The sequence below is a fragment of the Priapulus caudatus genome, unplaced genomic scaffold (genome assembly GCF_000485595.1).
Source record: "Priapulus caudatus unplaced genomic scaffold, Priapulus_caudatus-5.0.1 Scaffold1247, whole genome shotgun sequence".
NCBI lineage: Eukaryota > Metazoa > Priapulida > Priapulimorpha > Priapulimorphida > Priapulidae > Priapulus > Priapulus caudatus.
Genome location: NW_014578308.1, coordinates 41,583 through 49,082, shown reverse-complemented (window position 1 = coordinate 49,082; position 7,500 = coordinate 41,583).

The window sequence follows — 7,500 nt, the reverse complement described above, 5'->3', positions numbered from 1 at the left end:
AAATGTTTGATATCTCGATATTTCTCGAATATATCTCGAATGTTCGTCAATGTGCGCTGAATGTCGAACAATTCTAGGAACATTTGTAAAGTAGAACCATTTTTGTGCCCAATCATGCGCCGATCACGTGACTCTTGACAACACAGCTACTAGACGGTGCCACGAGATTGTTCACTGCAAAATGTTCGGCAATGTGCGCTCAGCAATTTTCCACCCGCACATTGCCAGACAAAAACATTTGTTCGGACGAACATTTGTTCGGGAAAATGTTCGGCAATGTGCGCCAGGCTCAACTGGCACGCGCCGGGTGCGCGCGGGTTACGTGGGACTTTCGCCGAGGGCGGCTGCCTTTTATTCCAGTTTTGTTCTGGAATAAAAGGCTCTCTATAAGCCACTAAAACGTATTCCCGGCTTGTGTAGTATCTCTGTCGAGCTACATCCACGCACACTCACGCACTCCGCAAACCTGCCGAAGAGCCGGCGATAAACCGCCGGTAGGTAAGGAACACAACGCAACAAGGTACTATACGATCACGAAAACGGTGAGGAGAACATACGCACCCATACATTCAACAACAACACGAAGAAGCGACGTAACGCGACAGTTAGCGAGACGCAAGAAACGCTACACTGGCGGCCGTAACCAGGATTTCGGCCAATACACAAGACAGACAGACACAGAAGCGACGAAACGCTACAATATAATACAGAATGCAAAACCAATATATGTTTTTCGTCATAATAGTCTCATCTCATAGCGAGTGGAGCCATCCATATCACAGTAATGCGCTTTGACACGTATGCGTGAAGGGTCTGTGAATTCTCTCACAGCTGTTAATATTATGTCCCTAAAGTATAATAGGATATCAGTAGTTCAATTAATAATCGTAGTTGTTCCCCAAACATTTGAAATGTCATATGAGCAATTTTAACGTTAGAAGGTTTAATGAAACTTTATCAGGTAGTTCAAATTATACTTGGTTCATACTTGATGTTAATTAAGCTATATGAGCTTGATTTTTGTATGAGTATAGCAGGAACTTGTATAACAATGCGATTGTTTTGTGATACTTTGTATTATAATGGCTTTTAATTATGTGAAATTTGTGTTTTCACCACGTAATGATGAAAGTGTTGTATTGCGGTGGTGACGCAGTACCATGCCGACGTTATTTAAACAAGTAATTCCTAATCTATTTGTTTACTTAGTCTTATCTTTATCTTAGTTGTTATCTTAGTCTTAGTAACTACTTCGTATTACGTTGGTTTGTGGTATCTATTTGCCATCATTATGCAAGATCCTGCTGTATTCCCAACTAATCTTGGCTCTAGAACAAAGAATCCTTCATCACTAGCAATCACTCTAAAGCCATGTCATTAAGGTCTCTAGAGAAATGGCAAGCCAAAATAAAGCGCCAGTTTATCTTGTGTATATAAATACTGGTAACAACTAAAGCACATCATTTAAACTCAGTGTAAAAAACCTGTGGAATTTAAACAACAGAGTGAAAAGGAATACACCTCAATTATCGCGTAGTTGCGAGTATACTGGTTACCCTAGAGCACTGATTCCCAATGTGCGCAGTATGACCCACTGGGGGCTGTAGGATTACCTAGGGGATGTGAAAGTTAAGAGGCAGCGCTAGGTGTATATATCGTAGGGGCATTAGGGATGAGATCATGAGTGCATTGGGCCAAGTGGCCGTGGTCCAAAAACGTTTGGGAAGTACTGCCCTCAATGGACGTTAGCTTTCACGTAGTGCATCCATTCTTTCTGAAGGAAATTTAAATTATTGGCTGTTAGTTAAATAGTTGTTTAGTATGTTTAGGTCATTTCATATTATAAAATGGCTCGGATATTTTATGCATCATGATTGGTCAAAACGCGTCACGTGACACGCCGTTGTTGTTATAATGCACGCCAAACCGTGTAAAAAAAACGCGCAAAAAAAGTTATATTGCACGCTCGCGATTATGTTAACATTTACAATAATTAAGCATCAAACTGAAATTTTCGAGATGTAGATTTACTATTGATTTTCTAGACTATTTAGACTGTTTATCTAGACTTACTGTTAAATTGTTCTAGTGTGGTGTCGCAATTTAATCAACTGTAAATGTGTTTGTTTTTGACTTTCGGGACTGGAATAAATTTTCGAGATCTAGCCTTAATTACTATTTATTTTCTAGTCTAGACTATCTATCTAGAATGTTTATCTAGACATTCTGTTAATTGTGTGTGAAGCAATTTACTAAACTGTTACTGTAAATGTGCTTGTTTTGACGTTCGGAATTGAAATAAATTTTCGTGATCTAGACTTACTATTTATTTTAAATTAATTGTGTGTGTCGCAATTTTATAAAACAGAACACCATTACGGCATTACTCAATAATCGTCGGAGAGCGCATGCGCGATTCCTGTGCGGCAGCTAGCGAGAATAATTTTTATGTGTTTGCGTACAAGTCTGGCGATGACTAGGCAAATCCTTGTGGAAATATGCAATGTAATGTTGGGGGGAGGAGTTTGGTGAGACAGTGAGTGAAAGGGGGTGGGTGCTCGAAGAAACCTGGACGGAGAAGTTACTTCTTACAGGATAACATGTTTACGTGTAGCTTTAAGAAGGAGAGAAGTTAGATGGTGTGGTGGTGGACCTTACCCCATTGCCACGGGAGGAGGGGGATACGTGTCACCAGAACCCAGTTTGCCCACTTACCGTGTTATATATTATATACTCGTAATAGTTGCATGGTTATATCGGAAACGTGTCGGTATGTGAGGAGGCCGGCATGCTGCCGGGCGGCAGAGCGAGAGATGAGGTTAGAGAACACTATACAAATGTTGCTGTGTCACCATGACTATAACTTCATATACAATCCTCTACAACTTCAGTTACAATGTAATGATGATCTGGCAGAAATCGATGAACCATTGTTAAAGGTACTGGGGACGTGCCGCTGGACAGCGTATATATTTTCCGAACATCATTATTGGCACAGGGTATATTTTCCGAACATCATTATTAGCACAGGGTTATCTAGATACACACCCATCAAGCTGATATTGGACCAATATTGGCAAAACAATTAGGTGTGTATGCATATACGTATTTAATTGCTCAGTGTATTATACAGCTCATGTACATGTACATATATAACATAATATGACATAATATTATCTCTATTATTCACTCCTGATATTAATATGAACATTCAATACTATACCAAACAAATAACATTGATATATTTACAACACATTGTAGTATTTTGTGACAAAAAACATTCATAAACATGACTATTATATTATATTACTATTATACATATGTAACAATATTTTATCAAATAGATCAATCAATCAATATATTTTATCTAATTCTACTGATACATGCATAGATATTTACAATACATTGTAATAAGTTCTGATTAAGAACAATCCAGATTAACAAAATTATTATATAATACTTATACATATAACCAAAGCGTATAAGAAACCATTACCATATAAAATCATGAACACCATTACGGCATTACTCAATAATATATCAAAAACTGATAACAAAACATTTAATTTTAATTTAGTCACTTTGCATTATGAATCTACTATATACATATACACACATATATATTATATAAATTTATCATAAACATATTTATCAATATTTACCAAAACAAACAAAAAACAATTTTAATTTTTCTCCCCTGTATTGTGCCATCTTTTCTTTTCCCCCACTGTCTGTCGGTCTCTCTTCTCCTCATTTGTCTCTCCCCATCTCTCATTCAGTAGATCGTACGTATGATAGGATGGTTGGTGTCGCATATTGATGAATCCAAACTGTTTCCAGACATAGAAAGAGCGCCAAATGTATGCCACACGTGGTATATAATACTATATATATATATATATATAATATATATATATTAATATATTATATATATATATATTATATATATTCGTGCGACATTTTGTATATAATTCCATCTGTTATTGTGAAATTGAGTTTCAAAACTTTCCAAGATAGAATGCAAATGTGTGTGTATACAGAATCACGCACGCACGGGCGCGCACGCACACACACAAGCACACACACGCACGCACGCACATACACACATGCATGCTCACACACACACGCACGTGCACGCACGCACGCACACACACACGCACGCACGCACACACACACACACGCACGCACGCACACACGCTTGTGCTCCCACACACCACAACCCTAGATAGATGCGTAGCTATCAGTACTAAGATGGGCAGAAATTAATGCAATGAACACTACATGCTACACGTTTTGTCTGCGCGCGTTTGGGTCGGTCCACGTGTGTTATGCATATCTATGTGTGCGTACGTGCGTGCGTGCGTGCGCGCGCTTGTGTTCGTGAATTTGTGCGTTTGCATTTGCATACGTTCGCGAACGCCTGCGCCATCTCACAAACGCTCCGCTCGGCGCATACAATAGCACCCACCCAATGGTTTCACATCTACTGATAACGACGATGATGCCAATGATGCCATCTCTTCTATGTGTACCAGCATGTTATCGTAGTTGTCTCAACGTTGTTGCCAATTGTTTCAACCACGTAGGAACTGGGGGGCCTGCCCCCCCCCAAATAATTTCTAGAAATTTGTTTAAGTTATTAATATACAGCCACAATCAATTGTCCAGATCTATAATAACTAAAAACAGTTTTCAGCCAAGACCGAATAGACATTTCTTGGACAGTACAATAGTACGGTTGCTCATCACATACATTAAGTATATGTATGTATATATGTATATATGTATATATAAGTGTATGTATATAACAGTTTGTTACATAATGCACATATCATTCATGCGCGTTTCATTTTTCGTATAATCTAACATTTGCAATGCCAGAATGCACGAGAAAGCTTCATTTCAATATTAAAAATTCACAAATTTTCTATTCCAGCCGATTAGCCCCCCCCCCCCACTTCGACGCTACGCTCTTCGCAGACTCACAAGCGCGCCTATAATCCACTGCCCTACCGGCCTAAATTGTTTCCACAATTTTATACTGGCATGTTTACAACAATGCTTTTTACACATTTTACTAATTATTTCCGTGCGCATTTTAATTGTTGCTACTATACGTATCCGGTATCAGATTAAATGCTCGATCCTTATTCGCCCACCCTAACAACTGGCCTCTTCAATATACAATATAGTGGAAAGGACACACGACTGCTGAAAATACGAGTATAATCGTTATAAACACGGGTAGAGTTATAGTGCTATTGTCAGGGTTAGGGTTAGGGTTAGGGTTAGCGTTAGCATTAGGGTTAAGGTTAGGGTTAGGGTTAGGGTTAGCGTTAGCGTTAGCGTTAGAGTTAGGCCCCCTCAGACGATTTGTTTACAGACTATATCAACAGCCATATATGTCTAACTCATCTGACATCCATTTATCCTTACCCAAACCTATCTTGGTTTGCTATGCAATTATTCTGGCATAACTACACAGATGTAGTCGCCATATCCAATTCCCTAAATGCAATTAAGCTATATTGCAACAGCAGATCAGAACTAATTGATATTTTCATAGTGTTGGCAGTATCGTTGTTGCAACATTGATGCATCGCATCAATTCTCATCATCAGTTCCCGTGTGATTTCTTCTACTGGTCATATAGTTCAATTGTGTTTTCATTTAAACGCTGCATGTCCATGTGCCTGTCACCAATAATTGCCATTATTACTGCGATACTGCATAGCATATCTGAAACTGAATAGCATATCTGCATAGCATATCTGATACTGATACTGCATAGTATAGCTGATAATGCATAGCATATCTGACTTCTGAAACAAGTTTTTGAATTATGTGCGTCCCTGCTCTCCCACGCACAGGTATGTTTATGTGCGTGCGTGCACACTTCTACTGGCCGTATAGTTCCATTGTGTTTTCATTTAAATTCTGCATTTCCATGTGTCTCTCACACAATTGGTTGCCATGATTACTGTGATATTGTGTAGCGTAGCCGACTGGAACAAGTTTTTGAATTATGTGCGTGCCTGCTCTCGCGCGCATACAGCTATGTTAGCGCGTGCGTGCACACTTCTACTGGTCATATAGTTCAATTGTGTTTTCATTTAAATGCTGCATTTCGATGTGCCTGTCACCAATAGTTGCCATTATTACTGTGATACTGCGTGGCATAGCTTTCTGGAGATAGCTATATGGCAATAGTTTTCGCATTGTGCGTGCCTGCTCTCGCGCGCGTACAGCTATGTGCGTGCGTGCGTGCACACTTCTACTGGCCGCATAGTTCCGCTGTTTTCATTTAAACGCTGCATTTCCATGTGCCTCTCACCAATAGTTGCCATTATTACTGTGATACTGCGTGGCATAGCTTTCTGGAACGAGTTTTCGCATTGTGCGTGCCTGCTTGCACGCGTGTACAAGTATGTTTATGTGCATGCGTACGTGCTTATGCACGTATAGGCATCTGTTTCTGTGCATGCAAGCGCGCTTATTTTACGTAATATGGTGTTGGTTGGTACACATTTATAAATAGAAATCGAAAAATCAAACGTAATTTGTTGTCCTGCAATCTCTGTCTTCTCCATCTGCCGTCGGTGATTTGGTGCCTCTATTCTGGCTGCAAGATAAACACGGATAGTAAAAACATCTGCAGTAAACAAATGCGATATAGGCAAAATACAAATAATGGAAGACCCAGGGTATTTAAATATATTTTGGTAAATATGAAATAGTATAACATGGTAATAAATCAATGTGCGAATATATGTGTGCATGCAAAGCACTTCTCACGTTCCTGTTGTTAAATATTCTCCATGCATTCACATTGTGTTCAACGCTTTACCCTATATAGAAATCGGGACTTACATATCGGCATCTTGCAATAAGATATTCCGATATCACTGCATACCATTGTCTTTTCCCAGATTTCCACTTCCGTATCTTCTAAGTCCACTCGTGGCAATGTTGGGCGACTGCCTGCATGCTAGTGACCTGCTGCCACCTGGTGACAAGATGTAGCAAAAAGGATTTAAGCAAGATTCAGCGTGCCGTACATGCATGACAAGCTCCATCACTAGCTACAACTGTTGATATCACTCTTATAACCTCATCAAAGTTTTCGGGATTGTCTCGAAGAAGGGGAGAGTCAAGATTAATCAAACTTGTATCGTACTTGGTGACGCTGCAAGGCAGAGTTTTGGGCGGCGTATATGGCATTGCGAGATAGAACTTTACAGCAAACTCATTCATTCGCTCATTGCCCGATTTGCACGCATAATAACTTGAGTGGATACGTTTTATCAGTTCAAAATCTTTCGCTAGCATATATGTAAACCACGACAAGCTGCAAAATTGGTAACAGTGAAAAAAACTTGCCAGTCACCATTTATGAATGAATGCATGACATCATGTTCTTGCTCCATCCAGCCACCGGTCGGTAAAAACCTCGAAATTCGTCGACTTCTGAACTGCAATGAGACAAAAGAGAAGGCGATA